Source organism: Capra hircus, chromosome 23, assembly GCF_001704415.2.
Source record: "Capra hircus breed San Clemente chromosome 23, ASM170441v1, whole genome shotgun sequence".
In the NCBI taxonomy this organism is placed as follows: Eukaryota; Metazoa; Chordata; class Mammalia; order Artiodactyla; family Bovidae; genus Capra; species Capra hircus.
In genome coordinates, this window is record NC_030830.1 from 44,002,470 (window position 1) to 44,014,330 (window position 11,861).

Here is an 11,861-nt window from a genome sequence, read left to right on the forward strand (position 1 = left end):
TTTTTCCCCAACAAACTGAACTGTAAAAATTTGAGTAAAAATACGATCTTTTCTAGTCTTTGTTCATTGAAAAGAAAATAAAATGAACTATCAGAAGCGCTTGATTTTAGTTTTAGTGTTTGTGTTTATTTTCTGTTGCTGCCATAAAAATTGCCGCAAATTTAGCTTCAGTTCAGTCACTCAATCGTGTCCGACTCTTTGCGACCCCATGAATCACAGCACGCCAGGCTTCCCTGTCCATCACCAACTCCCGGAGTTTACCCAAACTTATGTCCATTGAGTCGGTGATACCATCCAACCATCTTATCTTCTGTTGTTCCCTTCTCCTTCTGCCCTCAATCTTTCCCAGCATCAGGGTCTTTTCAAACGAGTCAGCTCTTTGCATCACGTGGCCAAAGTATTGGAGTTTCAGCTTCAACATCCATCCTTCCAATGAACACCCAGGGCTGGTCTCCTTTAGGAAGGACTGGTTGGATCTCCTTGCAGTCCAAGGGACTCTCAAGAGTCTTCTCCAACACCACAGTTCAAAAGCGTCAATTCTTCTGCACTCAGCTTTCTTTATAGTCCAACTCTCACATCCATATGTGACTACTGGAAAAACCATAGCCTTGATGAGACGGACCTTTGTTGACAAAGTAATGTCTCTGCTTTTTCATATGCTGTCCTGGTTGGTCATAACTTTCTTTCCAAGAGCAAGCACCTTTTTATTTCGTGGTTTCAGTCACCATCTGCAGTGATTTTGGAGCCCAGAAAAATAAAGTTTCTCACTGTTTCCCCATCTATTTCCCATGAAGTGATGGGACCGGATGCCATGATCTTCATTTTCTGAATGTTGAGCTTTAAGCCAACTTTTTCACTCTCCTCTTTCACTTTCATCAAGAGGCTTTTTAGTTCCTTTTCACTTTCTGCCATAAGGTAGTGTCATCTGCATATCTGAGGTTATTGATATTTCTCCCGGCAATCTTGATTCCAGCTTGTGTTTTTTCCAGCCCAGCGTTTCTCATGATGTACTCTGCATATAAGTTAAATAAGCAGGGTGACAATATACAGTCTTGATGTACTCCTTTTCCTATTTGGAACCAGTCTGTTGTTCCATGTCCGTTCTAACTGTTGGTTCCTGACCTGCATACAGGTTTCTCAAGAGGCAGATCAGGTGGTCTGGTATTCCCATCTCTTTCAGAATTTTCCACAGTGTATTGTGATCCACACAGTCAAACGCTTTGGCATAGTCAATAAAGCAGAAATAGATGTTTTTCTGGAACTCTCTTGCTTTTTCAATGATCCAGCGGATGTTGGCAATTTGATCTCTGGTTCCTCTGCCTTTTCTAAAACCAGCTTGAACATCTGGAAGTTCACAGTTCATGTATTGCTGAAGCCTGGCTTGGAGAAATAGTTTGAGCATTCTTTGGCATTGCTTTTCTTTGGGACTGGAATGAAAACTGACTTTTTCCAGTCCTGTGGCCCCTGCTGAGTTTTCCAAATTTGCTGGCATATTGAATGTAGCACTTTCACAGCACCATCTTTTAGGATTTGAAATAGCTCAACAGGAATTCCATCACCTCCACTAGCTTTGTTCATAGTGATGCTTTCTAAGGCTCACTTGACTCCACATTCTAGGATGTCTGGCTCTAGGTGAGTGATCACACCATCGTGATTATCTGGGTCATGAAGATCTTTTTTGTACAGTTCTTCTATGTATTCTTCTTAATATCTTCTGCTTCTGTTAGGTCCATACCATTTCTGTCCTTTATTGAGCCTATCTTTGCTTGAAAAGTTCCCTAGGTATTTCTAATTTTCTTGAAGAGCTCTCTAGTAATTTAGTTTAAACTAATAGAAATTTATTAGCTCTGAATTTTGTAACTCAGGAGTGTCAACTCCTTTCTTTTCACAGGCTGTAATCAAAGTGTCAGCAGAATAGGCTCTTACTAGGATGCTTAGAGTCCAAGAAAGGATCTGCATCCAGGGTGACACAGATTGTTCCCTGTGGGTGTAGGACTGAGGTTCCCATCTTCTTGCTGTTCATCAGCTGTGATCGTTTGCAGCTTCTAAAGGCTGTATATATTCTCCAGCTCATGCCCTCCTTCCTCATCTTCCAAGCCAGTAAACTGGTCGAGGGCTTCTCTTCATTTACCTTCCTCCTCCCACCACCCCTGTCCATCTTCCTCTTGGCTGCGTTTCTCTGGCTGCCTCTTTTGTCTCCATCTTCTGCTTCTAAGAGTTCATGTGATTACACTGGTTACACCCTGATAGTCCAAGCTAATCTCCCTATTTTAAAGTTACCTATCTAGCAACCTTAATTTCATATGCAAAGTCTCTTAACAGTAGTGCCTAAATTCATTCATGATTAAATAACCCAAGCAAGGAAAGCTTGGGAAGAGAACACAACTTTGGAATTCTGCCTATAATAATTTTACTAGGAAAAACTTGTGTGATACTGGGCAAAGAAAGAGCCTTCCCTTAGACTCAGTTTCCTATTGCAAAATTAAGAAGTTAGACCAAATATATATTAACTTTCTTTCCAGTTCTGTGTCTATACTTAAAATCTCCTGGCTTTTGCACAGGACAAATGTTCAGTTAGTACCCAATGAATATTTGTTGTTTGAGAAGACATAAATACCCAGGATTGGCAAATACTACCCTTATATCATTTTTAGTTGTCTTTTATAAAACCACATTATATTAATAAAAGTTTATATTACTTATTATATTCCAGTATGTATTTAAATAAAAATTCCTATAACATTGTAAAAGAGCAATACTGGCAACATTAAAAAAAAATGACAACACTCCATCACCCCATTTCCTACCCCTCGGTGCTTTCCCAGAACTGGCAAATTCTCCTGTTTACATCATCCCAATGTTATAGTTATGACTTTAAATAATATATTTCTCTGTTTTGATGCAGAATGTACCTATTGCTTATGCCACTGTGAAGAAGGAGGAATTCACTGAAACTGCACTCCCCTGCCTCCTTTCACTCACATCCCAAGTAACTATGGCAGATATTATTTTCTGAGATGAGATCTTTCATCCCTTATCTGACAGTGTGATGCTGACTCCCCTTCCTTCCACTGAGGTGTGGGATGTTCATTCCCTTCCCTTGAATCTCACATGCTTGTGAAAACAGCAGAAGTAGTGTAGCGTGACCTTCAAGGGTAGGTCATAAAAGACAACACAGTTTTCTCACGATTCTCTTGGGATATTCATTCTTGGAACCCACCCGCCAGATGCCGAAGAAACGCTGACGACAAAGACGGGCCATGTGTAGGGGTTCCAGCTAACGCAGCTGAGGTCCTCGCTGACAGCCAGGATAAAACTCCAGACACACGAGGAAGCCTTGGAGATTTTGTGAAGTCCAGTCACCGTGTGACAGTCATCACTGAGAAATCCAGAGTAGCTGAGTCAAGTCAATACCCAAACCATGAGAGATAATAATAACATGCTTGTTGTTTTAAGCCAGTAGGTTTTGGGTCAACAATAGATGACTGGGACAATTATATCTATATTTTATATTCAGTGCTATTGTCTCAGGATTCTGGTCAGAAATTCCATCATAGTTTTGTTGGATTTGATGAATGTTTTTCTCTGATTTTATTTTTTATATAATTTTTAAAGATTATATTCCATTTATGATTATTACAAAATATTGGCTATATCCCCTGTGCTCTACAATGTACTCTTGGCCCTATCTCACAGCTAGTTGTTTGTACCTCCCATTCCTCACCCCTATGTTGTCCTTCCTATATCCACTGGCAACCAACCACTAGCTTCTTCTCTATATTTGAAGTCTGCTTTTTCTTTTTTTTTTGCTATATTCACTAGTTTGTCGTATTTTTAAATTCCAAGTATAAGTGATTTAATAAGTTTGTTATCCTGTCTGACTTATTTATTTCACTTAGAACACTGCCCATTGTTATGTCCATCCATATTCTTCAAATGGCAACACTTCATTCTTTTTATGGGTGACATTCCACTGTATGTCCAGTGCAGTTCAATTCAGTCACTCAGTTGTGTCTGACTCTTTGCAACCCCATGAATCGCAGAATGCCAGGACTCCCTGTCCATCATCAACTCCCGGAGTTCACTAACACTCACGTCCATCGAGTCAGTGATGCCATCCAGCCATCTCATCCTCTGTCGTCTCCTTCTCCTCCTGCCCCCAATCCCTCCCAGAATCAGAGTCTTTTCCAATGAGTCAACTCTTTGCATGAGGTGGCCAAAGTATTGGAGTTTCAGCTTCAGCATCAGTCCTTCCAATGAACACCCAGGGCTGATCTCCTTTAGCTTGGACTGGTTGGATCTCCTTACTGTCCAAGGGACTCTCAAGAGTCTTCTCCAACACCACAGTTCAAAAGCATCAGTTCTTCGGCGCTCAGCTTTCTTCACAGTCCAACTCTCACATCCACACATGTCTACTGGAAAAACCATAGCCTTGGCTAGACGGACCTTTGTTGGCAAAGTAATGTCTCTGCTTTTGAATATGCTATCTAGGTTGGTCATAACTTTCCTTCCAAGGAGCAAGTGTCTTTTAAGCGTCTACTGTGTGTAGGTGTATATATATATTTATGTGAAAGTGAAAGTTGCTCAGTCGTGTCTGACTCTTTCTGACCCCATGGACTATATATATATATATATATATATACTTCACCCATTCATCTGTTGATAAGCACTTGGGTTGTTTCCGTGTCTTGGCTATTGCAAATAATGCTACTATGAACATATGAACATTGGGGTGCTGCATCTTTTTTCATTAGTGTTTTTGTTTTTGGATATAAACCCAGGATTGGAATTTCTGGGTCATATGATAAGGATGCCCATACTCACGGCTTTTTATTCAACATAGTTTTGAAAACCCTAGCCACAGCAATCAGAGAAGAAAAAGAAATAAAAAGAATCCAAATTGGAAAAGAAGAAGTAAAATTGTCACTGTTTATAGATGGTATGATACTGACCACTTTCATATATAAAGAATAAAAATAAAATTTAGCATATTAGAATTATATAAATATATCAATGCAGAGGATGACAGAGGATGAGATGGTTGGATGGCATCACTGACTCAATGGACATGAGTTTGGGTAAATTCCAGGAGCTGGTGATGGACAGGGAGGCCTGGCATGCTGCAGTCCATGGGGTTGCAGAGAGTCGGACACGACTGAGCTACTGAACTGAGCTGAACTGAACCTTAATGCAAAATTAAGAAATGGAATGAAATGCTTAGAGAAGAAAGTGCATTCCTATGTCACTAAGTCCCTGAAACCCACAGGGGAATTTGCCAAACACCAAAGCCCAACACACTCTTTACTAGGCTTTTCAGCTTCCTTTGGTTTTCATAGTCATCATCAGCTGTCACTCTTATCTGAAGGCATCCTCTTCTTATTGTGCTCTCAAATTTACTTGAGAGATTATCTTTCTTAGGGACACATGAGCACAAAATATTCTTAGTTTTAAGTGTGTTTATATTGTCCTCCTACTTTCTTGATAACATGGTTTGGTATAGAATTCTAAGTTGAAAATATTGTTTAAAAGAAATTGAAATAATTGCTCTATTGTATCCTATCACCTGATGTTATCTTTGGTCCATTGATTGACCCACTGATTGATCTCATCTGTGTGGAATCAATTTCTTGTGTTTAATCAATTTACTGGCAAGATTTTGGAATGTTTTTCTTCATTGGGATTGAAACTATGCATGCGTATACCCTTTTTCCTTCATTCCTTTGGGCAATTTTGGGTCCTTTGAATTTGAAGAACCATGTCTTGCCATAGCTTGGGGACATTTTCTTTTATTATCTATTTGATTGTCTTATTCCATCTTCTTGTCTCTTTCACTTTGCTTCTGAACATGTTTTATTTAACAAACACCTCCATTTTCAATCTTCTCTCAGATTCCTCTCATGTCATTTTCGAATTTTTATTTAGCTCTGCATTATGGGGAATTTCCATACTTTAAGATAGATCACTCATTTGGTTTTTTAACCTGAACCATTTTAATCTTTATCTGGTTCACTTAACGTGTTACAGTTTGGGGGAGAAAAAGGTATTCATTGCTTAAAATTTCTGTCTTGATTTCTAAATTGTTCATTCTTCAGTAGCAATCAATTCTTAATTCATTTATATATACTCTTCCAACTCGCTCTGAATCCTCCCAGTGTTGCTCATGAATTAGCCTCCCAGGGGAAGTTTGACAACATTTGCTCATCACAGATGAGATTTACTAACTGATATCTAGTGGGTATAGGTCAGAGGTGTTGCTAAATATCCTAAAATGTATAGGAACACCCACTAGAAGAAGCATCTGGCCCAAAATGTCCATAGTACCAAAGTTGAGAAACATGGGAATGTACCTGTTAGAAACTGAAAATTACCTTTGTTCCATATATCACTTTGAATTCCTTTGGAATCAGTTGTAATACTTTCTTCTATCTATTTATGATTTGTGTGTGTATCTGTGTGTGTATTTTCCAAATATGTGTTGATCTTTGTTCTTAGTTCATAGTTATTTCATGGCTTTTCTCTTGGGTTGTGTTGTCTATTATCCCAGGAGCTTGACTGAGAGACCTAATTATTGGTTTCTGTTAGAGAGTAGGGTCATATCAACAGGTCAATATACTGTAGAGTGCTTGATTATAGAGCAGGCAAACTAATTATTGTCAATTTAAAGAGAGTTTTCTCTGGGGATAAAGTAGTTTACTGTATTTCATACCAGATTGAGCTTTTTTTCTTTTTTTGTCTCTCTCTCACCCTCTCTTTTTTAGTGTTTTCTCAGTGTCTGATGTAAAGGTCTGGAGTCATTTCAAAACCATCTCTACTTCTCTCACGGGCCCAAATTCATTCTAGAATACCTCCCCAGACAGGTGTTAGGTTCTATCCTGGAGGCAAATACTGCTGCTGGCAGTCATTTTATCTGCAAATATGGCAAAGGAGAAGGGAGAAGGAATACGTTTCTTCAGGCCCTGCTGTTTCGAAAGCAGTTATTTAATTAATTAATTTCCCCAATGATTCCCAGGACCCTCTCCTCATCTTTGCGTTGTCTCTGATCTTAGAATTTCTCATGGGCTCCATTAGGATTGATTGCTTTCACTTCTGGAATCTTGGCTTCGATTCTCCTGCTCTGTTTTCCCCATTAATTCCATCCCACCTGTTTTTTTAGCTTCCAGGGTTTGTTTAAACTTTCTGGTCCACTGGTAGCTCTGTTTCCTGTTTTCCAACATGATTGTGTTTGGGTGCTTTTGTAAAATGTTGATTCCAATCATTTTCATGAAACTGCGGGTAGGAGGGGAGGTATTTATGTATACCGGAAGCTTTCCTGAATAAATTACAAACCTTGGCTTTAATGGATAGTCATCATTTTTTATTTCCAATTGCCCTGTATTTGGTCATGTTTCCCCAAAACATATCCTTAGACAATGATTCTTATGTAAGTGATTTATTGAGGAAACGGTGCTCGGGTGGGAGGGAACTTGTATGAGAGTTGGGGGCAGGGGACGGTCAAGGATGAAGGATGGCAAATGTGATAAGCAAATAATACCCCTTCCCCTCAAAAACGTCGCATTCCATCTCTGGAGCTTATGAGTATGGTATATCACATGGCAGGAGGAACTTCACAGCAGTGATTAAATTAAGGATCTTGAGACAGAGAGATTACCTGGATTATCCAAGTGAGCCAAATGCCATCACAAGGGCCTTTGCAAATGAAAGATGGAGACAGCAGTCGGAGACTGAGAGGGAGCTGACCACTCTGGGAGATGGCCTTGACGACGAAGACGAAGGGAGGGCTCAGAAGCTGAGAAGCAGGACGGGGCCTCCTGGCAGATGGCAGCACTGTTAACACTCCATTAGCCCGGAGTGTTGAGCCCATCATGTGTAGCCTGTGTAGCTTTAAGCCTCTGAATCTGTGGTCATCTGTGAAGGGCAATGGGAAACTCATTCATCAGCGTGGGGAAAGCGCAGGGAAGCCCAACAGAGAGCATCTCTGGCCTGGCCCCGCGGGTGTCCCTGCAGTGCTGGAACCGCCTCACCCGACAGGGGCCTGCAGCTTGAAGATGTTCGCCTGCCCTTGCTGTTTCTTAGTTTATGTGTGAATCCCCAGGTACTTCTGGTTTCTGCCTGATGTGAGGAAAACACAGAACTGTAGAAAGGGTTCTCGGATAAGCACTGACAACATTTACTATACTCCTCTTCACCTCATCATCCATTGTGTTTTCAGGATTTCAGAGCAGTAACACCTCTCTAAACATCCATTTTCCAAGTCTCACTCTTCAGCAATCAATTGACTTTCTATGATGTTGTTAGTTTTCAATCTTGAACAGTCTTTTTTTTTTCCCTTAAGACGTCAGTTTCTATTTTTTTGCAACATAAGATTTGCACAACATGGTTGGTAAAAAAAAAAACCTTCAAAAAATGTAAAAAAATTTGGTATTGGGCATATGACTGAAATGGGGTAGAAGGCAGCAACAGTCTCATTAATATTTCAAGGTTGGAATGAAACAAATCTCAACATGAAGTGATTGCATCTGATTAAAAGTATTATCTAAGGACATCAGTTATCAAGCATCCTTTGGAGGCAAAGATCTGGGGTTATAGTTAGTTACTATAGAACTAAGGAACAGTATAAATGGTGTAGAGAAATTAAAGACTAAAACGTGAGGAGTTAATCTGGATTTGGAAATTTTATAGGGGAAAAACCCACAAATCTAAAGACTAAATTATAAGCTTAAAGAATAATTCCAGTAACACATATCCTTACACTGCACTTTACCTAAAAAGTGAAAAAACCTAAATGAGACAGATGATTCCATTCATTCTTTCTTTGATCAATTCATTGACATCTGAGTGTTGTCTGTGATATCTTGTCACCTGGATCATTGCTAGAAATAGCAGGGATACTTCAACACACACACCCACACAGTCTTTGCCTTCTGGAAGCTTACAGTCCCATACTGTAGGACAGACATAGAATCCTAAAGATAAGATATATATATATATATGTGTGTGTGTGTGTGTGTGTATGTGTGTATATATATATGTATATATGTATATGATATTTAATGCATTAGATATATCAATTAAATTCTCATAGACTACCATTGATAAAAAATATAATTCCAGCAATTTAATCATTAGTGATAAATTGGCTCAAGAAATACTACGTTTGGTTAAAGAATTACCTTGGAACTATGGGGCAGTCAAAATTTGCAATCTAGGTGCAAATTCCTTTCCACCAACACACTGCTTCTGATTCCACAAAATATTTCTAACCAGCTTTTATAGAAAAGCATATTATATATCATCTTCACCATGTGAAAAAGTAATTGCCTATTTCATTAGATCAATGTGGAGCTAGAACATGTAAAGATTTAACCAGCTGCTCATTGTTTCACTCATATTCCATTTCCTTTCTATTCAATTACTATGGAACTTGGGTAACTGCATGATGGGAATTAAAAACTCTCATTGGTTTTGGAGATGAGGTTTGAAATTAATTTTTCATATTAGCACTTCATATGATCTTAAAGTTGTTAATTTTAAATAAGAATCCCATTTTCAAAATAAAACTATTTTCCTATCCTATAAACTATACTCATTTATATTCCAACTAAAAAACAACCTCAAATTCTATCTATTTAGTGTAATTGACTAAATAGAAGCTACATTTCTTTATTAGGATTTTCCTTGAAGATATTCAAGGTTAAATTTTAAATCCAAAGCACTTAATTTTCCTGGAATTTAAATTGAATCTGACAATTTTAAGGTAAAATGGAAGTTTTAGTGTCCTAATGAAATGTTTATAAATCAGCCCTAGAGCTCTGGTTTGTCAGTTCTGGTAGATATGCTGAAATCCAGATGCAAGAAATTGTGATTAATTACATTGATTCTCTGTGAGGGAGAAATTCTGGTCAAAACTTTTAAATTTTAATACATTATTTGTAAAAGACTCTCATCTCAATTAAACTAATTGAGATGCTTGGTAGAGTAGATACATAGGTCAGTTATCGATCTCTTCTTTCTTTTTTTTATTGCATCTAACACCCTTCCCTTCAGCATGCAATAATATATAAAAAACTGTTAACAGCACTTATTTTTATTGAACTCCCTTTTTCCTGGTTTCATATGGCATACAGAGTTTTTAACTAAATCTCAATAGTTGAGAATTGCTGCTGCTGTTTTGGAGGTTATTTATTGCTACTGTTGCTGTCAATATTGTTTGCGTCCTAGAAAACTTCATACAAAATGTCATTTTTTTTAACTGCAAGGTGTTATAGCCAGTGGTTCGAGGCCAATGTTACAGAGCATAAGTCTCTGAGAGTTGAGCCCTGGACAAGGAAAGTACAGTAAGTGGCTGCATATGACCCCCCTATACAAAAATATCTTCCTCCCTGAGTAGTTTCTGTAATTCCTATTATCAAACCACTTCCTTTCATATTGTAACTACAGTTTGTATCCACCAATGAAATCTTCAGTCTGTGGAAGCTGAAATATATTACTTGAGCTAGGACAAGACATTAAACTAGTGACACCACCCTCATGAATTCCCAGACATAAATGCAAGAAGAGCAGGACCAAACAAATATGATAACCATTAGTATATGGTATTTGGTTGCCTCAGCAGAACAAGAAAGAGACAAAAGAGGTTTCTGCTATCAGGGACCTACGCAGGCATGTCTAAACTGAACTCTTGAGGGGTGTGGGTGTACATATACCTGGGAGAGAAGTAACGAGAGCTGAGCCAGGACTGGTATGATAGTCTCAGAAGGAGATATTGAGGAAGAGGAATGCGTACAGGTGAAGGGCAGGGCAGTTTCTCCTACTTTATCGTATTTCTCAGGGTTGACCGACACAACACAGCAACTACTTTTCTAATGTATGTTATTCATCACAGTATGTCCCTTTTGGAAACATTTTCAGTTACAAGCATTTCTAAAATGAAATGTTTTTCATAGGTATCCTCAGTTCAGTTCAGTTCAGTCGCTCAGTCGTGTCCGACTCTTTGCAACCCCATGAATTGCGGCAAGCCAGGCCTCCCTGTCCATCACCAACTCCTGGACTTCACTCAGACTCACGTCCATCGAGTCCGTGATGCCATCCAGCCATCTCATCCTGTCGTCCCCTTCTCCTCCTGCCCCCAATCCCTCCCAGCATCAGAGTCTTTTCCAATGAGTCAACTCTTCGCATGAGGTGGCCAAAGTACTGGAGTTTCAGCCTTAGCATCATTCCTTCCAAAGAAATCCCAGGGCTGATCTCCTTCAGAATGGACTGGTTGGATCTCCTTGCAGTCCAAAGGACCCTCAAGAGTCTTCTCCAACACCACAGTTCAAAAGCATCAATTCTTCGGTGCTCAGCCTTCTTTACAGTCCAACTCTCACATCCATACATGACCACAGGAAAAACCATAGCCTTGACTAGACGGACTTTGGTCTGCAAAGTAATGTCTCTGCTTTTGAATATGCTATCTAGGTTGGTCATAACTTTTCTTCCAAGGAGTAAGCATCTTTTAATTTCATGGCTGCAGTCACCATCTGCAGTGATTTTGGAGCCCCCAAAAATAAAGTCTGATGCTATTTCCACTGTTTCCCCATCTATTTCCCATGAAGTGATGGGACCAGATGCCATGATCTTCATTTTCTGAATGTTGAGCTGTAAGCCAACTTTTTCACTCTCCTCTTTCACTTTCATCAAGAGGCTCTTTAGTTCCTCTTCACTTTCCCCACCATAAGGGTGATGTCATCTGCATATCTGAGGTTATTGATATTTCTCCCGGCAATCTTGATTCCAGCTTGTGCTATCAGAGGATAAATAACCATTTTTGTCAAAATATAATCTTATGTTCATTAAAACATATAAGGAACAATGGCCAATAG